General features: G+C 41.6%; 1 protein-coding gene across 1 annotated transcript in view; it reads left to right on the top strand.

Moving 5' to 3' along the window:
• Window positions 1-25653, top strand: part of LOC126188348 (dynein regulatory complex subunit 7) — a 413925-nt gene that overhangs the window by 219145 nt on the left and 169127 nt on the right. The gene's annotated exons all lie outside the window — the stretch shown is intronic.

Here is a 25653-nt window from a genome sequence, read left to right as displayed (position 1 = left end):
CAAACACACACACCCATGCCCGAGGGAGGACTCGAACCTCTGCTGGGACCAGCTGCACAGTCCATGACTGCATCACCTTAGACCGCTCAGCTAATCCTGCGCGGCAACCTGTACATTGGTAACACCTGTGTGATGGTAGATTATGATACAGCTGTTGTAATGAACATCTTGATACAGTACTTATCATTGCAATATTGTGAGACCTTAGCTCTTCCCAGTGAATTGAATGTTCAAATAACTTATGGGTTTTCTGCTGGGTGATGTTGTCGACCACCACCGCATTTGTGCCTTGAGAATGGCAGGATGTGCTCCTGTCAAAATATCGGCGGTGTTCGATGAAGTCATCCGGCAGAAAACCTGTAAGTTATTTAAGCATTGCAATATTTCTTAGCATTTACAAAACATACTTTCTTTTTCTGAGTTTTCAGATCCATTTTGATATTTGGACCTGTATTTGAAATTTCGTTTATTGTTTTATATTATTTCCTGTATATTTTGAAAGTCCTTTCCTACATATTTTCACCTGTTATGAAAAGATTGTCTCATATGATTTGTCTTGCTTTCTATGCCATATATCAGCAACTGAACTTATTCTCATCAAACACAAATTATTAAAAAAATATGTTGCCAAAAACTATATTTAAAAATTACCTAGTAAGTAATATTTTACAAAATGTGCTCATGAGTTAAATAATAATTCCTACATAAACCTCATTTCAGTTGAACTACATTGATTCTAATGGAAGTCTGTGATATGTTGAAATGTGACATTTTCGTCTTTGCTTTATGTTATTCTCTCAACATTTGTATGTGGAGAAGTAATCATAATTTGGTAGCTGAATTGTAAGGAAGTCTGTTTCGAGTGTTAATGGTGATGGTCGTAGGGAGGCAAGATTGCAACTTGTGTGTCCATTGCACCTGTGTGAAATGCATTTGTCGAGTCGTGTTATTGTACAAAAAGTGTCGGTAGTCAAGGTATGTTTGGTCAAATGTATGAAATATGTAAATGTGGTACTTCAAGAAGTATTACTTTCAAGAATAATTCAAGTTTACTTATTTGCATTGTTTTGGAACTAAACAGTATTTCATTATTGACCTAATTCTTTGATGAACGGATTTTGCCAAAGCATTGATTCCAGGAAGAGTTTGATTTTGTTCTGAAACATGACAAATCCTGGCCTCTCTCACCAAGATTATACCACATTTTATTACATGATAATGAGCAACAACAATTATGATGACATCAATGTAATGAAGGTGAGTATGACTTTTTACTGTTGACTTAATCAACAAACAACTTTGGGTATTGTTAATCTGCAGCCTGTGTCTCAAATTATTTCTATGTCTGTTTCTTTTGACAGAAATGTAGTTAAATCCAAATTGTGACAGTTAATCATCTTTTTCTTTAAATGGACTTGGGGACAGGGTTGCTTAGATGTGTCAGTGCTCTGGGTAAAGATGTCTCTCTGTTTCCAGAATGAGATTTTCACTCTGCAGCGGAGTGTGCGCTGATATGAAACTTCCTGGTAGATTAAAACTGTGTGCCCGACCGAGACTCGAAGTTGGGACCTATGCCTTCCGCAGGCAAGTGCTCTACCAACTGAGCTACCAAAGCACGACTCAAGCCCGGTACTCACAGCTTTACTTCTGCCAGTATCTCGTCTCCTACCTTCCAAACTTTACAGAAGCCCTCCTGCGAAACTTGCAGAACCAGCACACCTGAAAGAAAGGATATAGCGGAGACATGGCTTAGCCACAGCCTGGGGGATGCTTCCAGAATGAGATTTTCACTCTGCAGCGAGTGTGTGCTGATATGAAACTTCCTGGCAGATTAAAACTGTGTGCCCGACCGAGACTCGAACTCGGGACCTTTGCCTTTCGCGGGCCAGTGCTCTACCAACTGAGCTACCGAAGCACGACTCACGCCCGGTACTCACAGCTTTACTTCTGCCAGTATCTCGTCTCCTACCTTCCAAACTTTACAGAATCCCTCCTGCGAACCTTGCAGAACCAGCACACCTGAAAGAAAGGATATAGCGTAGACATGGCTTAGCCACAGCCTGGGGGATGTTTCCAGAATGAGATTTTCATTCTGCAGCAGAGTGTGCGCTGATATGAAACTTCCTGGCATATTAAAACTGTGTGCCCGACCGAGACTCGAACTTGGGACCTTTGCCTTCCGCAGGCAAGTGCTCTACCAACTGAGCTACCAAAGCACGACTCAAGCCCGGTACTCACAGCTTTACTTCTGCCAGTATCTCGTCTCCTACCTTCCAAACTTTACAGAAGCCCTCCTGCGAACCTTGCAGAACCAGCACACCTGAAAGAAAGGATATAGCGGAGACATGGCTTAGCCACAGCCTGGGGGATGCTTCCAGAATGAGATTTTCACTCTGCAGCAGAGTGTGCGCTGATATGAAACTTCCTGGCAGATTAAAACTGTGTGCCCGACCGAGACTCGAACTCGGGACCTTTGCCTTCCGCAGGCAAGTGCTCTACCAACTGAGCTACCAAAGCACGACTCAAGCCCGGTACTCACAGCTTTACTTCTGCCAGTATCTCGTCTCCTACCTTCCAAACTTTACAGAAGCCCTCCTGCGAACCTTGCAGAACCAGCACACCTGAAAGAAAGGATATAGCGGAGACATGGCTTAGACACAGCCTGGGGGATGTTTCCAGAATGAGATTTTCACTCTGCAGCGAGTGTGCGCTGATATGAAACTTCCTGGCAGATTAAAACTGTGTGCCCGACCGAGACTCGAACTTGGGACCTTTGCCTTTCGCGGGCCAGTGCTCTACCAACTGAGCTACCGAAACACGACTCACGCCCGGTACTCACAGCTTTACTTCTGCCAGTATCTCGTCTCCTACCTTCCAAACTTTACAGAAGCTCTCCCGTGAACCCCGCAGAATTAGCACTCCCGAAAGAAAGGATATAGCGGAGACATGGCTTAGCCATAGCCTGGGGGATGTTTCCAGAATGAGATTTTCACTCTGCAGCGGAGTGTGCGCTGATATGAAACTTCCTGGCAGATTAAAACTGTGTGCCCGACCGAGACTCGAACTCGGGACCTTTGCCTTTCACAGGCAAGTGCTCTACCAACTGAGCTACCGAAGCATGACTCACGCCCGGTACTCACAACTTTACTTCTGCCAGTATCTCGTCTCCTACCTTCCAAACTTTACAGAAGCTCTCCCGCGAACCCCGCAGAACTAGCACTTCCGAAAGAAAGGATATAGCGGAGACATGGCTTAGCCACAGCCTGGGGGATGTTTCCAGAATGAGATTTTCACTCTGCAGCGGAGTGTGCACTGATATGAAACTTCCTGGCAGATTAAAACTGTGTGCCCGACCGAGACTCGAACTCGGGACCTTTGCCTTTCGCAGGCAAGTGCTCTACCAACTGAGCTACCGAAGCACGACTCACGCCCGGTACTCACAGCTTTACTTCTGCCAGTATCTCGTCTCCTACCTTCCAAACTGTACAGAAGCCCTCCTGCGAACCTTGCAGAACCAGCACACCTGAAAGAAAGGATATAGCGGAGACATGGCTTAGCCACAGCCTGGGGGATGTTTCCAGAATGAGATTTTCACTCTGCAGCGAGTGTGCGCTGATATGAAATTTCCTGGCAGATTAAAACTGTGTGCCCGACCGAGACTCGAACTTGGGACCTTTGCCTTTCGCGGGCCAGTGCTCTACCAACTGAGCTACCGAAACACGACTCACGCCCGGTACTCACAGCTTTACTTCTGCCAGTATCTCGTCTCCTACCTTCCAAACTTTACAGAAGCTCTCCCGTGAACCCCGCAGAATTAGCACTCCCGAAAGAAAGGATATAGCGGAGACATGGCTTAGCCATAGCCTGGGGGATGTTTCCAGAATGAGATTTTCACTCTGCAGCGGAGTGTGCGCTGATATGAAACTTCCTGGCAGATTAAAACTGTGTGCCCGACCGAGACTCGAACTCGGGACCTTTGCCTTTCACAGGCAAGTGCTCTACCAACTGAGCTACCGAAGCATGACTCACGCCCGGTACTCACAACTTTACTTCTGCCAGTATCTCGTCTCCTACCTTCCAAACTTTACAGAAGCTCTCCCGCGAACCCCGCAGAACTAGCACTTCCGAAAGAAAGGATATAGCGGAGACATGGCTTAGCCACAGCCTGGGGGATGTTTCCAGAATGAGATTTTCACTCTGCAGCGGAGTGTGCACTGATATGAAACTTCCTGGCAGATTAAAACTGTGTGCCCGACCGAGACTCGAACTCGGGACCTTTGCCTTTCGCAGGCAAGTGCTCTACCAACTGAGCTACCGAAGCACGACTCACGCCCGGTACTCACAGCTTTACTTCTGCCAGTATCTCGTCTCCTACCTTCCAAACTGTACAGAAGCCCTCCTGCGAACCTTGCAGAACCAGCACACCTGAAAGAAAGGATATAGCGGAGACATGGCTTAGCCACAGCCTGGGGGATGTTTCCAGAATGAGATTTTCACTCTGCAGCAGAGTGTGCGCTGATATGAAACTTCCTGGCAGATTAAAACTGTGTGCCCGACCGAGACTCGAACTTGGGACCTTTGCCTTTCGCGGGCCAGTGCTCTACCAACTGAGCTACCGAAACACGACTCACGCCCGGTACTCACAGCTTTACTTCTGCCAGTATCTCGTCTCCTACCTTCCAAACTTTACAGAAGCTCTCCCGTGAACCCCGCAGAATTAGCACTCCCGAAAGAAAGGATATAGTGGAGACATGGCTTAGCCATAGCCTGGGGGATGTTTCCAGAATGAGATTTTCACTCTGCTGCGAAGTGTGCGCTGATATGAAACTTCCTGGCAGATTAAAACTGTGTGCCCGACCGAGACTCGAACTCGGGACCTTTGCCTTTCACAGGCAAGTGCTCTACCAACTGAGCTACCGAAGCATGACTCACGCCCGGTACTCACAACTTTACTTCTGCCAGTATCTCGTCTCCTACCTTCCAAACTTTACAGAAGCTCTCCCACGAACCCCGCAGAACTAGCGGAGACATGGCTTAGCCACAGCCTGGGGGATGTTTCCAGAATGAGATTTTCACTCTGCAGCGGAGTGTGCACTGATATGAAACTTCCTGGCAGATTAAAACTGTGTGCCCGACCGAGACTCGAACTCGGGACCTTTGCCTTTCGCAGGCAAGTGCTCTACCAACTGAGCTACCGAAGCACGACTCACGCCCGGTACTCACAGCTTTACTTCTGCCAGTATCTCGTCTCCTACCTTCCAAACTGTACAGAAGCCCTCCTGCGAACCTTGCAGAACCAGCACACCTGAAAGAAAGGATATAGCGGAGACATGGCTTAGCCACAGCCTGGGGGATGTTTCCAGAATGAGATTTTCACTCTGCAGCAGAGTGTGCGCTGATATGAAACTTCCTGGCAGATTAAAACTGGAAGGTAGGAGACGAGATACTGGCAGGAGTAAAGCTGTGAGTACCGGGCATGAGTCATGCTTCGGTAGCTCAGTTGGTAGAGCACTTGCCTGCGAAAGGCAAAGGTCCTGAGTTCGAGTCTCGGTCGGGCACACAGTTTTAATCTGCCAGGAAGTTTGTCTCTCTGTTGTTCCCTTCTAGTGATTTACGAAGCTGGGGTGGGGACCGAGAATTGAGCAGTGATTGAGTACTTTGTATAGAAAGATATGAAAGCAAAGGAAATTCATGCTGATTTTCAGAATACACTGGGGGACTTTTCTCCTTCATACTCAACTGCTGACAAGTGTTAAATACATTTAAATTTGGTCAGAACAGCTTAGATGATGATACACTTAGTGGTCAGCATAGACATGCCACTACCCAAGTAATTTACTGGAAAAGTGTATAAAATGGTCATGGAGGATTTGGCAAGAAAGAAAGTCATTCGTCATCAAGACAGTGAGTGTCCACACACAAATGTCATTGCCATGGCAGAAATACATGAACTAAGATATGAGTTTTTGCCACATGCACCTTATTCGCCTGATTTGGCTCCATCAGACTTCCATCTCTTTCCCAATCTCAGAATTTTCTTTGGTGGATGGAGATTCTCTTCAAACAAAGAAATGACAACCGAAGTTGACAGTTATTTTGAAGTATTGGAGGAATCTAATTTTTGAGATAGGATCAACGTGTTGGAACATCACTTGACCAAGTGTACAGGGGGACTACATTGAAAAACAAAAGCAAGTTTGACTGAGGTAAGTCATTTCTACCTAATCCATTCTGACAGCATGTCAGACTACCTTCATATAGTTAGTTATTTGAATAGATGAACTGTATATTTTTAAAAGGACGTAAATCTGTAATTTGATGATTTTGAGTTTGATCTTGTTTCAGATACTGTATGTAGGAGGGTAATCCCAAGAGTAAGGTCTCCTATTTTTTTATAAGTACATAGACCTGTTTCTTTCTACAATGGTTTACATAAGTTAACAGCTTGAACATTTAGCTATTCTTTGACATAATCACAATTCCTTGTGATGCATTTTTGTAGATGCTGTGGCAGTTTTTGTATGCCCATGTCAACCAGCTCGCCGCCATGCTGTTCAGAAAGTTATGAACCTCTTCTTTCATCTCGTTGTTGGAGCTGAATTACTGGGACCACAATTAACACTGACAGGTACTGTGAGACTCTGAAAAAACTCAAGCAGACAATTCAGAATCAGAGAAGAAGAATGTTGAGCAAGGGCGTACACATTCTCCATGACAACGCTTGCCCACTCATCGCCTGGCAAACTGTTGCTCTCCTGCAGCAGTGTCAGTGGAACATAATCACCCACCCACCCTATAGTCCTGACTTGGCGCCCAGTGGCTATCACCTGTTCCCTAGGTTAGAAGAACATTTGGCTGGAAGGCGATTCAGCTCCGATGATGAGGTGAAAGAAGAGGTTCATAACTTTCTGAACAGCATGGCAGTGAGCTGGTATGACATGGGCATACAAAAACTGCCACAGTGTCTATAAAATGCATTGACAGAAATGTTGATTATGTCAAAAAATAGCTAAATGTTCAAGCTGTAAACTGATGTAAACCATTGTAGAAATAAACAGGTCTATGTACTTATAAAAAAATAGGAGACCTTACTTTAGGGATTACCCCCATATAACTGCATACACTGACAATAGAAGGGTACGTGTTCATCAGTTAGTGTACCTTCTACAGGATTCTGAAAAACAAAGTTATTTTTATAGTGAAATCAGTGAATGAATTATGCCCTTTTAAAAGTAAAGAGGCATCAGTCATGACCCGTGACTGACTGAAAATAAAGCTTAGATAGCAGCACTTATGGTGCTGCACATCACTTAAACTTTCTTCTTGTTCACTTCTGCCAATGTGTTTTGCATACTCGTTATAAAGATTGACACAAGCACGATATGAGTTTACCATAAGAGTGAAGATGAGAAGGGTTCAAATGAAATGAGCTCATTTATAAATTATCATACAAAAGATAGGCCATAATAATATACCAGACTTTGTCTATTCTCAGACAACTACTCAGCTCAGAATAAGTGACATACTTTTAGCAGATTTCTGCAGGGTCGGTTCCAGGGATTTGGCTGCCCCTTGTGAAAATGTCAAGTGCCTCCATCCTTCCTTCCCTGCCCCCACTGCATGTATTCTCAAATACAGTCAACCTTTTTCAGAAGAAAGACATTCATCCATGACATGTTATTTTCACATATCACACTTATTCATAAGTCTGTGGTTTCAGTTGCCTGAGACTGCAGACGTGTGTGCAAGTTGTGTTACATGAGTGTGTGTGTGCGCGTGTGTGTATGTATGTCTATTGCTGACAAAGGCCTTAATGGCCGAAAGCTATAATTGTGTGAAACTTTCTGTTATGCATATCGTGACTCAGCATCTCTGCTACATGGTGAGTAGCAACTTTCCTTCTCTAATATTGTTACTCATATGTCTTTCTGCAGTGAATATGTCTTTAAGACCAGATCCAGGTATGGGGCACGAGTCAGTTAAACAGAAGTCAAGCATATACATTGCATATTTTACTTACTCTTTATTTATTTATTACAAAATGTTTTTCTCAGTGATACTACCATAGGTGTTTAAGGTTGCTGTGTAGGAGCTGTTAAGCCATCATATGCTGACATTCATCTTCATTTCTTTATTATGAGGGAGTGCTAAGAAGTAATGCCTCTGTATTTTTATGTGAAAACACTTAAAGCTTTTTAAATAAAACAAACTTTATTAGTGTTCTATACATCTTTATTCTTCATGTTAATGTATTTATTTCTCAACATAATCACCCTAGTGACAAACACGCTCCTCCCAATGAGAGACCAGTTTGTTGTAGAATATTCGACTTTGTTGGTGGAGTCAAGACCTCACTTTCACATTTACTGCTTCATCACTATCAAAGTGAAGTCCTTGAAAGTGTTCTTTATATTGTGGAAACAGATGAAAATTGGATGGGGCCATGTTGGGACTGTATGGAGGATTATCAAGGACAATGAATGTGAGGCACTGAATTGTTGTAGACGTAGCAGCTCTCATGTGTTGTCTGAGATTATCACACTCAAGGAGAAGTTCCTCCACATGTGGACAAAGTTTTCTGAGATTAGAAGCTCGATTGCAGCATGTTGTTTTTCGTGCACTGACATAGTTATGCTACGTGCCACCATGTCATGTGTTACAGTTCGGAGTGCTCTAATGGTGAAGGGTTGCAGCTTGTGTCAGTGAAGCGAGAAAGTCGACCAAGTAATATGCTTGACGTGTCATATTTCAACCAATATAGCTGACATAGGTACACTTCAAGTGTTGTGTTGGCACATGGTAGAAATTCGGTTGGCAGTACTGCCACTAGTAGGCTTTGATATTTTGAAAGATGCACCTAAGGTGACAAAATCTGGTGCTTCATTTGCCATTTGTTTTTAAATTCTATACAAAATTTCAGGTAAGACACTATTTAATGATTTGCATTTCCAACTTACCCTCACACTTTTTCAGTTGTGTAAAAAAAGTTTCACTGTCTTGTTTAATTCATCCTTTTGGAACCATATTAAAATTTAAGATTTTGCTGATCCCCAAAAATTTGCCATATTGGGCAATGGCATGGTATGCTCACCCCCCTCCCCCATCCCCCCTTCTAGTGCTGGCACTGGGTCTCTGTTGCACCTAATTAATTCTGAAAGATTCAACAAAATTCAGCATTACTCTTAAGTGAGAGAATGTAGTGCCCCCCCCCCCCCCCTCCCCCTTTTAATACCACCAGTTAATAGTGCTTTCCTGGCTGACTCTTACAACAACTGTCATGAACCCGTCCTTGAATGTTCCACAATGAATATGTTGAATTACGTCTTCACAATAACATTTGTACATAATGTCTCTCGTGTTTTTGTGATGATTTCCTAGGTTAAAGGTGGACTGCGTTGAGAAATTATACTTATCTTTTCAAGATGGTTTCAGATCTAGGTCTCTGCCCTGCTGCATAGTATTCTATACAAAAAGGCCTCAGGTGTTAACCATTAACTTTGTCTGAAGAATTAACTATTTCAGTTCCAAAGTGATGTTTATTTGTCTCTCCAAATTTGAACACACATGCTTCCATAATCAGTGTTGTGGGTAAAATCTTCTCAGGTATTGTTGAAAGGAAAGTGCGAGTATTAGTTGAGGACCAATTGGATGAAAATCAGTGTGGGTTTAGGACTCTTAGAGGTTGTCAGGACCAGATCTTTAGCTTACGGCAACTAATGGAGAAGTGTTGTGAGTGGAACAGGGAATTGTATCTATGCTTTATAGATCTAGAAAAGGCATATGACCGGGTTCCTAAGAGGAAGTTATTGTCTGTTCTACAAGATTATGGAATACGAGGCAAACTTTTGCAAGCAATTAAAGGTCTTTACATGGATAGTCAGGCAGCAGTTAGAGTTGACGGTAATTTGAGTTCATGGTTCAGAGTAGTTTCAGGGGTAAGACAAGGCTGCAACCTGTCTCCACTGTTGTTCATATTATTTATGGATCATATGTTGAAAACAATAGACTGGCTGGGTGAGATTAAGATATGTGAACACAAAATAAGCAGTCTTGCATATGCGGATGACTTAGTTGTGATGGCAGATTCGATTGAAAGTTTGCAAAGTAATATTTCAGAGCTAGATCAGAAATGTAAGGACTATGGTATGAAGATTAGCATCTTCAAAACGAAAGTAATGTCAGTGGGAAAGAAATATAAACGGATTGAGTGCCAAATAGGAGGAACAAAGTTAGAACAGGTGGACGGTTTCAAGTACTTAGGATGCATATTCTCACAGGATGGCAACATAGTGAAAGAACTGGAAGCGAGGTGTAGCAAAGCTAATGCAGTGAGCGCTCAGCTACGATCTACTCTCTTCTGCAAGAAGGAAGTCAGTACCAAGACTAAGTTATCCATGCACCGTTCAATCTTTCGACCAACTTTGTTGTATGGGAGCGAAAGCTGGGTGGATTCAGGTTACCTTATCAACAAGGTTGAGGTTACAGATATGAAAGTAGCTAGGATGATTGCAGGTACTAGTAGATGGGAACAATGGCAGGAGGGTGTCCACAACGAGGAAATCAAAGAAAAACTGGGAATGAACTCTATAGATGTAGCAGTCAGGGCGAACAGGCTTAGATGGTGGGGTCATGTTACACGCATGGGAGAAGCAAGGTTACCCAAGAGACTCATGGATTCAGCAGTAGAGGGTAGGAGGAGTCGGGGCAGACCGAGGAGAAGGTACCTGGATTCGGTTAAGAATGATTTTGAAGTAATAGGTTTAACATCAGAAGAGGCACCAATTTTAGCACTGAATAGGGGATCATGGAGGAACTGTATAAGGGGGGCTATGCTCCAGACTGAACGCTGAAAGGCATAATCAGTCTTAAATGATGATGATGCTTCCATAATTACTTCATACACTTTTTCAAATACACAATGTAAAAAATATGACTTTTCCAAATCTTTCAAAGACCTTCATCAAAAGCTGTCTGATGGCAAGCTAATAGTAGCCTGGACTATTTTGATGATGTCCAGTACCAAACTCTAACTGACTTGCTTCATACACAAGCCCCAACCCCCCTCTCCACACACACATATGAGCGTATGTACAGAACCCTTGAGAATAAGTAATAAATCAAATTAACATTAAGATAGCAATATTATGCAAAGGAAAGTTGCTACTCACTGTATAGCCACACATAGGCACAACAAAAAGACTGTCACAATATAAGCTTTTGGCCAATGAGGCCTTTGTCGAAAACAGATGACACACAAACCCACCCACCCACACACACACACACACACACACACACACACACACACACACATGCAGACACAACTCATACACATATGACTGCAACATTTGTCAGCTGAAGCCACACTATTAACTTGTGAGAACTCACGTCTAAAAGTTACGTGATTGTTTGCGTGTCAAGCATTTTACTCACACTCAACAAGCAGTCTGAAATGTACGTGAAGTGAGTAAATTAGTATGCTTTTTTGTTATTTTTATAATAAAACACTCATAGTATGTAGTACATTTATTTCCAGTACACAACAATGAGTTTATCTATATTGTTGGCAATAATCTTAGGACAATTACAATTGCCAGTCTCCTGAGGGATTTATAAAAAAATTGAAAAAAAAAAGACCAAAGAAAACAAATATTTCATATTATTTAACCTTTGTGACTTAATCTTCATCATATATCTGAGCACTGAACTTATCGCATAATATTACAGCATGTTAATTACATAAAAAGTTTTGACAGTGGATACAAACCTTTTTTTGTCTTCCAACTTGACATATACCACTGAGTTTTTCAGCATCTGAAGCTTCAGTTTCATTGGTAAATCATTTTATAACTTTCTGTAGAGGATAAGTTTTGTGTTGTACTCCTACGCAAAATTTGTGGTCATGTTAGCTCTAGTGCCAGCGTTTTCAAGTACTGCTGCCTAGTAATAATCACATTTGTATTCTCTTTGTATATTATTTGACTTTTTATGCCAGTAGTATTTAAAATTGAAAAAAAAATATTCTCAGTGGCCACCTACATGCTACTCAAGTCATGGAATATTCTTTCAGTCAATCCACCACATCGACACCTCCTTTTGTCCAATTATAATACGTGATGATTTCGGGTTTTGCATGTTCCCCAGTTATTGGATCAATCTGATCACTGTCATAGAGTGTACTTATCATAAGCACAGCTTTTATCTTTGTTTGCTTTGGTATATAGAAAACCAGAACCTTGTTCTCATCATGCTGCTGGGTGTTGGTCTTATTTTAGTATCTAGAAACGAAGGAGGGATTTCGTTTTTGTTCTTCCTGAGAGTTCCAACTCAAGTTGTTCATTTGCTCATCAATACGTCAGCCAATGGAATCAAGGTGAAATAATTATCAGTTCTTATATTTCTACCAGAGTATAATATATCTTGTGATAAACGATTCACGATGGCAGATGCAATATTATCGAATTTGTATGGGCCATTTGGTTGCTTCCCTGGGTACATTTCTACATTACTTGTGTAAAAAAGTTTGAGTCACATAAAGGTTACACCTCAATTCCGTACTTGGCCAGTTTATTTGCTAAGTACACTCGGAAATTACAGTGGCCTCAAAATGCTTCTAACATTTCAACATTCATTACATTTTCTCCTACCTGAAAATTAGATCAGCATTTTGCAACAAACTAATCAAATATTTCACGAATTGGGGTGAGATTGTCATACTAAAATCTCTCAGTGGGTTTGAATATAGTCAAACTTTACAGTTGTCATTGGAAACGGCTCGAAAAATACCCTTGTCCCACATTTCCTGCACGTTCAAATTATACATTTTTTTAATACCAGCCATGTATAAAATGTCAATAAATGCTTTCTGTTTTCTTATATAAATCTCTTTACAATCCATCTCTCTTAAAAATCGAGCCTTGATTTGTCTAATATAAATATTCAAATACATTACTATATCAGTCAGCATTTCTTCACTTACAGACAGAAGAAAACAGTCTACAATATCTTTGACGTCTTTTGCCACAGCTTTTATCTCTTGTCTATAACAATATTATGAGATCTTGTCCTCACATTGTAACTCCACTTCATTTCTTTGTCTTTTCTTAAGTAAACTAACTGACCTCATGCTTGAATATAATAGAGGGAAACATTCCACATGGAAAAATATATCTAAAAAGAAAGATGATGAGACTTACCAAACAAAAGTGCTGGCAGGTCGATAGACACACAAACAAACACACAAAATTCTAGCCTTCACAACCAATGGTTGCCTCATCAGGAAAGAGGGAAGGAGAGGGAAAGACGAAAGGATTTGGGTTTTAAGGGAGAGGGTAAGGAGTCATTCCAATCCCGGGAACGGAAAGACTTACCTTAGGGGGAAAAAAGCACAGGTATACACTCGCACACACACACATATCCATCCACACACATATACAGGCACAAGCAGACATTTGTAAAGGCAAAGAGTTACTGCTTGGATGGAAGACATTGCCACCTCATCTTTATCTGATTACTGTTCCGTTTTGGTATGGTGGTCGCTGTGTTCACTGTCTAGTCACTTTTGTATTATCAGCTCTAACAAATGCTACTGCAACGTCTTCTAGGTCGTTTTCTCCCAGCCATGCCAAAATTCTTTCTTCTACTCTATCCATCTATAAATAACTCACACACACACACATATCCAATTGCACATATACAGACACAAGCAGAAATATGTGTGTGTGTGCGAGTGTATACCTGTCGTTTTTTCCCCCTAAGGTAAGTCTTTCCACTCCCGGGATTGGAATGACTCCTTACCCTCTCCCTTAAAACCCATATCCTTTCGTCTTTCCCTCTCCTTCCCTCTTTCCTGATGAAGCAACCGTGGGTTGCGAAAGCTTGAATTTTGTGTGTGTATTTGTGTCTCTATCAACATACCAACACTTTCATTTGGTAAGTTACATGATCTTTGTTTTTAGAAAATATACGCTTACATTGACACTCGCATGATGAGCAAAATGCCGCATGGCAAAGAATGGTCCAACCAAATGATATCTGCGAACAACACCTACTTACTGGCATGATGACAACAGTTTGTGCAGGTCGGGGGATGTACAAAACCCAGCTTCTGAGCAAACGAGAATGCTGAAGGCATTGTTGACAAAATGCTGATTGTTGTAAATTGTGTGCGAGCAAAATGCTAATAGTGCGAGTGCTCACAGGTTAACATTAAGACAGCTTTTGTCAGTTTTTATGTACATACTGTTTTCTAGAAATAATTATTTAAGTGAAGATTTATAGGACTAATGGTTCATAACAAAGATAACAAATTTTGAAAATATGAAAAATAGAAACTTTCTGTTATTTTATAAAATCAGTTTAATTATTGATGGTAAAATTAATAAAAATATAAATGGAGACATGTATTTTGTTTTTGTACAACAATGAAGAATAAAAATTATTGTAGCTAATGTAAACTTCTGTTCACTTCATATACTTTTAAAATGGTGACTACTAATTATCTTGGTGTAAGGTCTATATCTGACAAAATATTGAAGTACAAGTAGAAATATATATTTACAGAAAAAATATGTTTGACAGTCAGAAATCTCAATGAAAATCCACAGGGTAAGGAAATCACCTAAGTCTAGCTAAAATTTTGAAGGTATTGAATGATTCAGTAATCAGGCAAAAGTTCTGATAGGACTAGATTCATTATGAGAATATAGTTTCTTACTCTGTGATAAGGATTTGTTTACTCTGCAAGAGGTCACATAGGTGATTCTTGCAAGTCACAGGAAGACAAGAATTTGTGAAGAAACTCAAAGTATTGGAAGATAAGGGAAGGTGAGCTTCTCTATTAGTACTCTTTCACATTTTGTTTTTGATAATACAAGAAAGGGTTGTATTGCAGCTCCAGCAACAATCAATGGACTGATCAGTCCCACTTTTCTTCTGGGTCTTGTAATCTTACCCTCCCACAGATAACTGTTAAATTTTTCTTAGTGTCTCCATTAGTTTCAAAAGCTATGAGAGGCATAAGATATACAAAAGAGAAACTTTTTACTTATCTTCATTTTCTCTTTATATTGTTGGCTCCACTTCTTACGGCTTGGGGTACATTTTTGCGGCTGCAATTTTGGTTTAATGTTTTTGGTTCCAGATAACTAAATAACTGGAATGAGATTTTCACTCTGCAGTGGAGTGTGCGCTGATATGAAATATCTAAATAACTGATGAAGTACTATCTGTTGCTATGATTTTCTTTTATTTTATCCCATTCTTCTATACCACACTGACTTCACAATCTCCAGTTTCATAAAACCATTAATTACATTGTTGTAGACATAATTAAAAAAACACGAGCTCTTCCACCAGAGACTTGCCTGCCCCTACTTACATACTGCCGTACTCACAGTATTCCAAAGACTTCACAAAGCAAAAGAGTTTCATACTTTCTTGACAAAAGAAGAATCATCACCAAGTTATAACATTATTTTATAAATGAAAACAGAAAAAATTTGATTTACATTAGATTGTGCAGTAAATAATGTGAATTTTAAGTATGACAGAATTTCTAATTTCAAATATTTCTAAAAGAAGAGCAATTTTAACTGTATGTCCATAGTACTACCAAATTAATTTCTTTTTATACATTTTAGCCTGAAATATAATACATTGTATACAAATATGTCTGCTTGTGTCTGTATATGTGTGGATGGATATGTGTGTGTGTGCGAGTGTATACCCGTCCTTTTTTCCCCATAAGGTAAGTCTTTCCGCTCCCGGGACTGGAATGACTCCTTACCCTCTCCCTTAAAACCCACATCCTTTCGTCTTTCCCTCTCCTTCCCTCTTTCCTGATGAGGCAACAGTTTGTTGCGAAAGCTTGAATTTTGTGTGTATGTTTGTGTTCGTTTGTGTGTCTGTCGACCTGCCAGCACTTTCATTTGGTAAGTCACATCATCTTTGTTTTTAGGTGTATATATATATATATATATATATATATATATATATATATATATATATATAATAGAAGGAAACATTCCACGAAGGAAAAATATACCTAAAAACAAAGATGATGTGACTTACCAAATGAAAGTGCTGGCAGGTCGACAGACACACAAACGAACACAAACATACACACAAAATCCAAGCTTTCGCAACAAACTGTTGCCTCATCAGGAAAGAGGGAAGGAGAGGGAAAGACGAAAGGATGTGGGTTTTAAGTGAGAGGGTAAGGAGTCATTCCAGTCCCGGGAGCGGAAAGACTTACCTTAGGGGGAAAAAAGGACGGGTATACACTCGCACACACACACATATCCATCCACACAAATACAGACACAAGCTTGTGTCTGTATTTGTGTGGATGGATATGTGTGTGTGTGCGAGTGTATACCCGTCCTTTTTTCCCCCTAAGGTAAGTCTTTCCGCTCCCGGGACTGGAATGACTCCTTACCCTCTCCCTTAAAACCCACATCCTTTCGTCTTTCCCTCTCCTTCCCTCTTTCCTGATGAGGCAACAGTTTGTTGCGAAAGCTTGGATTTTGTGTGTATGTTTGTGTTCGTTTGTGTGTCTGTCGACCTGCCAGCACTTTCATTTGGTAAGTCACATCATCTTTGTTTTTAGGTATATATATATATATATATATATATATATATATATATATATATATATATATATATATATATATGCACATCATTATCTACCTACACAAGTTCACCACAGGATCAACATAGCCCAGCTCTAACCAACCCTTTTTCGCCTTTTTTCACACCAGATCTCCATTTGCTTTCTAGTTTTACCTTTATCTCTCCCCATATATTTTTTCATATTTATTTTCATTTTCATTTCAGACTCGTGTTCCACTTTCCACCTTCTAGTACCATGTCACCCCCACAACACCTCCACAACAACCCCATTAAGTTTTATTTACATTCCCTCCGCAAACATGCCTTCGCCCTAGAAGGGATATGTGTGTGTGTGCGAGTGTATACCTGTCCTTTTTTCCCCCTAAGGTAAGTCTTTCCGCTCCCGGGATTGGAATGACTCCTTACCCTCTCCCTTAAAACCCAAATCCTTTTGTCTTTCCCTCTCCTTCCCTCTTTCCTGATGAGGCAACCGTTGGTTGCGAAAGCTAGAATTTTGTGTGTATGTTTGTGTTTGTTTGTGTGTCTGTCGACCTGCCAGCGCTTTTGTTTGGTAAGTTTCATCATCTTTCTTTATATATATATATATATATATATATATATATATATATATATATATATATATATATATATCCTTGACGTTGACCTCCACCTGTCCAATGGCCAGCTTCACACATCCGTCCACATCAAACCTACCAACAAGCAACAGTACCTCCATTATGACAGCTGCCACCCATTCCACATCAAACGGTCCCTTCCCTACAGCCTAGGTCTTCGTGGCAAACGAATCTGCTCCAGTCCGGAATCCTTGAACCATTACACCAACAACCTGAAAACAGCTTTTGCATCCCGTAACTACCCTCCCGACCTGGTACAGAAGCAAATAACCACAGCCACTTCCTCATCTCCTCAAACCCGGAACCTCCCACAGAAGAACCCCAAAAGTGCCCCACTTGTGACAGGATACTTTCCGGGACTGGATCAGATTCTGAATGTGGCTCTCCAGCAGGGATACGACTTCCTCAAATCCTGCCCTGAATGAGATCCATCCTTCATGAAATGCTCCCCACTCCACCTAGAGTGTCTTTCCGCCGTCCACCTAACCTTCGTAACCTCTTAGTTCATCCCTATGAAATCCCCAAACCACCTTCCCAACCCTCTGGCTCCTACCCTTGTAACCGCCCTCGGTGTAAAACCTGTCCCATGCACCCTCCCACCACCACCTACTCCAGTCCTGTAACCCGGAAGGTGTACACGATCAAAGGCAGAGCCACGTGTGAAAGCACCCACGTGATTTACCAACTGACCTGCCTACACTGTGAAGCCTTCTATGTGGGAATGACCAGCAACAAACTGTCCATTCGCATGAATGGACACAGGCAGACAGTGTTTGTTGGTAATGAGGATCACCCTGTGGCTAAACATTCCGTGGTGCACGGCCAGCACATCTTGGCACAGTGTTACACCGTCCGGGTTATCTGGATACTTCCCACTAACACCAACCTGTCAGAACTCCGGAGATGGGAACTTGCCCTTCAGCATATCCTCTCTTCTCGCTATCCGCCAGGCCTCAATTTCCACTAATTTCTAATTTCAATTTGCTGCCGCTCATACCTCACCTGTCTATCAACAACATCTTTGCCTCTGTACTTCCGCCTTGACTGACATCCCTGCCCAAACTCTTTGCCTTTACAAATATCTGCTTGAGTCTGTGTATATGCGGATGGATATGTGTGTGTGTGCGAGTGTATACCTGTCCTTTTTTCCTCCTAAGGTAAGTCTTTCCGCTCCCGGGATTGGAATGACTCCTTACCCTCTCCCTTAAAACCCACATCCTTTCGTCTTTCCCTCTCCTTCCCTCTTTCCTGACGAAGCTACCGTTTGTTGCGAAAGCTTGAATTTTGTGTGTATGTTTGTGTTTGTGTGTCTATCGACCTGCCAGTGCTTTTCTTTGGTAAGTCTCATCATCTTTCTTTTTAGATATATATACACTCCTGGAAATTGAAATAAGAACACCGTGAATTCATTGTCCCAGGAAGGGGAAACTTTATTGACACATTCCTGGGGTCAGATATATCACATGATCACACTGACAGAACCACAGGCACATAGACACAGGCAACAGAGCATGCACAATGTCGGCACTAGTACAGTGTATATCCACCTTTCGCAGCAATGCAGGCTGCTATTCTCCCATGGAGACTATCGTAGAGATGCTGGATGTAGTCCTGTGGAACGGCTTGCCATGCCATTTCCACCTGGCGCCTCAGTTGGACCAGCGTTCGTGCTGGACGTGCAGACCGCGTGAGACGACGCTTCATCCAGTCCCAAACATGCTCAATGGGGGACAGATCCGGAGATCTTGCTGGCCAGGGTAGTTGACTTACACCTTCTAGAGCACGTTGGGTGGCACGGGATACATGCGGACGTGCATTGTCCTGTTGGAACAGCAAGTTCCCTTGCCGGTCTAGGAATGGTAGAACGATGGGTTCGATGACGGTTTGGATGTACCGTGCACTATTCAGTGTCCCCTCGACGATCACCAGTGGTGTACGGCCAGTGTAGGAGATCGCTCCCCACACCATGATGCCGGGTGTTGGCCCTGTGTGGCTCGGTCGTATGCAGTCCTGATTGTGGCGCTCACCTGCACGGCGCCAAACATGCATACGACCATCATTGGCACCGAGGCACAAGTGACTCTCATCGCTGAAGACGACACATCTCCATTCGTCCCTCCATTCACGCCTGTCGCGACACCACTGGAGGCGGGCTGCACGATGTTGGGGCGTGAGCGGAAGACGGCCTAACGGTGTGCGGGACCGTAGCCCAGCTTCATGGAGACGGTTGCGAATGGTCCTCGCCGATACCCCAGGAGCAACAGTGTCCCTAATTTGCTGGGAAGTGGCGGTGCAGTCCCCTACGGCACTGCGAAGGATCCTACTGTCTTGGCGTGCATCCGTGCGTCGCTGCGGTCCGGTCCCAGGTCGACGGGCACGTGCACCTTCCGCCGACCACTGGCGACAACATCGATGTACTGTGGAGACCTCACGCCCCACGTGTTGAGCAATTCGGCGGTACGTCCACCCGGCCTCCCGCATGCCCACTATACGCCCTCGCTCAAAGTCCGTCAACTGCACATACGGTTCACGTCCACGCTGTCGCGGCATGTTACCAGTGTTAAAGGCTGCGATGGAGCTCCGTATGCCACGGCAAACTGGCTGACACTGACGGCGGTGGTGCACAAATGCTGCGCAGCTAGCGCCATTCGACGGCCAACACCGCGGTTCCTGGTGTGTCCGCTGTGCCGTGCGTGTGATCATTGCTTGTACAGCCCTCTCGCGGTGTCCGGAGCAAGTATGGTGGGTCTGACCCACCGGTGTCAATGTGTTCTTTTTTCCATTTCCAGGAGTGTATATAAAAAACAAAGATGGTGTGACTTACCAAGAAGAAATGTAGATGATAAATGGGTATTTATTGGACAAATATATTATACTAGAACTGATATGTGATTACATTTTCACGCAACTTGGGTGCACAGATCCTGAGAAATCAGTACCCAGAACAATCACCTCTGGCCGTAATAACGGCCTTGATACGCTTGGGCATTGAGTCAAACAGAGCTTGGATGGTGTGTACAGGTGCAGCTGCCCATGCAGCTTCAACACAATACCACAGTTCATCAAGAGTAGTGACTGGCGTATTGTGATGAGCCAGTTGCTCGGCCACCATTGACCAGATGTTTTCAATTGGTGAGAGATCTGAGAATGTGCTGGCCAGGGCAGCAGTCGAACATTTTCTGTATCCAGAAAGGCCCGAACAGGACCTGCAACATGTGGTCCTGCATTATCCTACTGAAATGTAGGGTTTCGCAGGGATCGAATGAAGGGTAGAGCCACAGGTCGTAACACATCTGAAAGTTACGCCCACTGTTCAAAGTGCCATCAGCGGCAGAGGGGACCGAGACGTGTAACCAATGGCACCCCCTACCATCATGCTGGGTGATACGCCAGTATGGCGATGACGAATAAACGCTTCCAATGTATGTCGCCAAACATGGATGTGGCCATCATGATGCTGTAAACAGATTATTTTTATTATTATTATTTATTTTATGGCCTTCATTGGACCACTCTAGTCAAAAATACAAAGTTCTAAACAAGTTGTTACACAGGGATACAATTTGGTTCAACAATAACTTAATATGATATTTAGGTAATATAATTATTAGAGTCTGTTCTTATATGAAAGGTGTTTTCCTCTTCTGTCTGCCCAATATTTTCTTTCTTTCTCCATCTGAGACATCTCCTCCTCTACTCCTTTTATTGATTTTCATTTGTAGTCTGGTTTGCGGGTCTTGCAGAATTCTGGTTTTCTCTGTCTTGTTTTTTAGGTCATCTACTGTTATTTGAAGTTCTTTTATATCTTCCTTAATTTCTGTGATCCATTTAATGTCGCTCTTGCTATTCCACAATTTTTGTATTATTTTTTTACTAATTCTGTTTTCTGGAGTTCTCATCAGATGTCCAAAGAATGAGATGCGTTTCTTCCTGATTGTGCTCATGACTGGTTCTATTTTCTTATGTACTGTTTCATTAGATGCTATTCTCCAATGTCCATTTATTTTATACTGTTTATTTATACATGTCCTAATTATTCTTCTTTCTATTTTTAGTATTCTGTCAATTCCTGCTGTATTAGTTGTTTTGAAGATACTTTCAGCTGCATACATTATTTCTGGCTGTGTAACTGTTTTATAGTGTTTTAATTTTGCATCTATAGATGGGCTTTTTTTGTTGTATGTAGTTTTGGTAATGTAATTTGCATAGTTCAGTTTTTTTATTCTATTCTGCCATGATGGCTTGTCATTTAGATTGTACGTTCTGTAAACAGAACCTGGATTCATCCAAAAAAATGATATTTGCCATTCGTGCACCCAGGTTCATTGTTGAGTACACCATCGCAGGTGCTCCTGTCTGTGATGTCAGCATCAAGGGTAACCGTAGCCATGGTCTCCGAGCTGATAGTCCATGCTGCTGCAAACATTGTTGAACTGTTCGTGCAGATGGTTGCTGTCTTACAAACATCCCCATCTGTTGACTCAGGGATCAAGACATGGCTGCACAATCCGTTACAGCCCTGCGGATAAAACGCCTGTCATCTCAACTGTTAGTGATATGAGGCCATTGGGATCCAGCACGGCATTCCGTATTACCTTCCTGAACCCACTGATTCCATATTCTGCTAACAGTCATTGGATCTCGACCAATGCGAGCAGCAGTGTCACGATACGATAAACTGCAATCGCGATAGGCTACAATCTGACCTTTATCAAAGTAGGAAATGTGATGGTATGCATTTCTCCTCCTTGCATGAGGCATCACAACAACGTTTCACCAGGCAACACTGGTCAACTGCTGTTTGTGTATGAGAAATCGGTTGGAAACTTTCCTCATGTCAGCACGTTGTAGGTGTCGCCACCTGCGCCAACTTTGTGTGAATGCTCTGAAAAGCTAATCATTTGCATATCACAGCATCTTCTTCATGTCAGTTAAATTTTGCGTCTGTAGCATGTCATCTTCATGGTGTAGCAATTTTAATGGTCAGTAGTGTATATCATCGGACATCTCATAGTCACCTTGGTTCACAATCTTTTGCAAATAGTTACAAATTTTCCCACAGTTTAAGATACAGAAATTAGTTTTCACATAAGTATTACTTTTAGGTTCCAAAATAAACAATTCTTTAGCATTCCCTCCAAAACAAGCCTCAACTTTCCCTATCCAGTCCATACCGACAATTATATTTTCTTTCAGACTGGGAACCACTAAACATCCATGTTGAAATGTCTTGCCTTCTATACAAAATGTTAAAAGTACCTGAGATTTTACCAATTTGCTTTGCTTACTTGTAGCTCCTCTTATCTTTACACCTACAATGGGCATTTTCATAAAATTCTTACTATACTGGATTTTGTCTCTAAATTGTTCAAATATAACACAAATAGAACTGCCTGTATCAATCAAACAGTTCCCTTCCCACTGATCATGAACATCCAAAATCGGAATCATCATCTCTATTATTAGACACTTCATGTAAAAGATTTTCATCAAATGCTACATCCACACTGTTTTTGCAGGGTTTTATCAACTTTACTGGTATCATAGCATTACTTTGGTGACACATGTTGTTAGGTAAATATTGATCACACTGAAATGGTTCTGTAGCACAGCTAACATCACTTATTACAGAAGGAACACAAAATGTATTACTGTTGAACTTATATTTCCTACTTAGATCTTCTTTCACGTCATTCCACCAATTTGGATACAAATTTTGACTAATGACAGTTAGCTTATTCCAGAATGCACATTTATCTATGTTATCCCTCCCAAACAAATTTAAAAAAGCTTTCACCATTATTCTCTAGGCTTACGGATGAATCACCTTTACTGTTTGGATCATTACTCTGCATGACATAAATGAGAAACACCTTTGACTGGACTGGTATTCCATGACTTTCACTTACATCATCACATACGTCACTTACCTTACCTGTATTCACAATTAACCCTGAAACTTCATTATTCTTAGGCTCCACAAATACCTGATAATCATCATCATCATCCTCTTCCAAAATTACTTCATCAATAACATCATTAACAACACAAGTCTTGTCTACATTAAAGTCACACACCTCACCTACATTCATTTGCAATAAGCTACCAGTATCATACTAAATAACCTAAGTCATTTCACAGCTCTCATTCACATCTACATCAAAAATACCACTGAATTCAGATCCAATACAGTCATCACCTTCTGACATACATCAGTAACACTGTTTTCTGACCAGGAGAAGAAATCATTAGTACACACAAAATCAGAGTTCTCATTACTCTCGCATTCTGGTTTGTGATTAGTATCTACATCATTATAATTAAACATAATATTCGAAAACTTTTGACCAAAACATAAATAAGAAATCTGATATTCCTTCTGTTCAACTTCAGATGCCTGTACCACATTATTAATACTGTTATTATTGTCTAATTATAGGTGTAACTTGGGGGTCCTATACTTGTTATATTTCCTCACCCCAAAATTGTGGGCCTTCATTGAGGCAGACCGCCATTTCCCAAGTAGTTACCTCTATGAGTGTTTCTACTATTAAATTGACCTTGGTTATCTCCCATTATTCCTGTTTAGCTGATGTTCAAAATTTCTTTCTCTGTTACCATTTTCGCCCTGATAGAAATTACTTGAAGCATGGACCATGCCGTTGGTGGGAGGCTTGCATACCTCAGTGATACAGAAAGTTGTACCGTAGGTGCAACCACAATGGAGTGGTATCTGTTGAGAGGCCAGACAAACTTGTGGTTCCTGAAGAGGGGCAGCAGCGTTTTCAGTAGTTGCAGGGGAAACAATCTGGATGATTGACTGATCTGGCTTTGTAACACTACCCAAAACGGCCTGGCTGTGCTGGTACTGTGAACGGCTGAAAGCAAGGGGAAACAACAGCTGTAATTTTTCCCAACGGCATGCAGCTTTACTGTATGGTTAAATGATGATGGTGCCCTCTTGGGTAAAATATTCAGGAGGTAAAATAATCCCCCATTCAGATCTCCTGGTGGGGACTACTCAGGGGGATGTCATTATCAGGAGGAAGAAAACTGGCATTCTACAAATTGGAGCGTGAAATGTCAGATCCCTTAATCAAGCAGGTAGGCTAGAAAATTTAAAAAGGGAAATGGATAGGTTCAAGTTAGATTTAGTGGGAATTAGTGAAGTTCGGTGGCAGGTGGAACAAGACTTTTGGTCAGGTGAATACAGAGTTATAAATACAGAATGAAATAGGGATAATTCTGGAGTAGGTTTAATAATGAATAAAACATAGGAGTATGGGTAAGCTACTACAAACATCATAGTGAATGCATTATTGTGGCGAAGATAGACATGAAGCCCACGCCTACCACTGTAGTACAAGTTTATATGACAATTAGCTCTGCAGATGACGAAGAGATTGATGAAATGTATGATGAGATAAAAGAAATTATTCAGATAGTGAAGGGACACAAAAATTCAATAATCATGGGTGACTGGAATTCTCTAGTAGGAAAAGGATGAGAAGGAAGAGGCCTGGAGATGCTGGAAGTTTCAGATAGATTATGTAATGATAATACAGAGATTTAGGAACCAGGTTTTAAATTGTAAGACATTTACAGGGGTAGATGTGGACTCTGACCACAATCTATTGGTTATAAACTGTAGATTTAAACTGAAGAAACTGCAAAAAGGTGGGAATTTAAGGAGATTGGACGTGGATAAACTGACAGAACCAGAGGTTGTAGAGTTTCAGGGAGAGCATAAGGGAACAATTGACAGGAATAGGGGAAAGAAATACAGTAGAAGAAGAATGGGTAGCTTTGAGGGATGAAATAGTGAAGGCAGCAGAGGATCAAGTAGGTAAAAAGATGAGGGCTAGTAGAAACCCTTGGGTAACAGAAGAAATATTGAATTTAATTGATGAAAGGAGAAAGTATAAAAATGCAGTAAATGAAGCAGGCAAAAAGGAATATAAACGTCTCAAAAATGAGATCGACAAAAAGTGCAAAATGGCTAAGCAGGGATGGCTAGAGGACAAATGTAAGGATGTAGAGGCTTATCTCACTAGGGGTAAGATACTACCTACAGGAAAATTAAAAGAGACCTTTGGAGGAGAGAGAACCACTTATATGAATATCAAGAGCTCAGATGGAAACCCAGTTCTAAGCAAAGAAGGGAAAGCAGAAAGGTGGAAAGTGTACCGTATTTAGTCGAATCTAAGCCGCACTCGAATCTAAGCTGCACCTGAAAAATGAGATCTGAAATCAAGGAAAACAAATTTTCCCGAATCTAAGCCGCACCGGAAATTTGAGACTCTAAATTCAAGGGGAGATAAAAGTTTTAGACCGCACCTCCAAATTGAAACAAAGTTGGTCCATTGTAACATCAGACACAATTTAGGTCGAATGGATGAAGATACAGCTA

The sequence above is a fragment of the Schistocerca cancellata genome, chromosome 5, assembly GCF_023864275.1.
Source record: "Schistocerca cancellata isolate TAMUIC-IGC-003103 chromosome 5, iqSchCanc2.1, whole genome shotgun sequence".
NCBI classification, from domain to species: Eukaryota; Metazoa; Arthropoda; class Insecta; order Orthoptera; family Acrididae; genus Schistocerca; species Schistocerca cancellata.
This window is presented reverse-complemented; position numbering and strand designations above follow the sequence as displayed.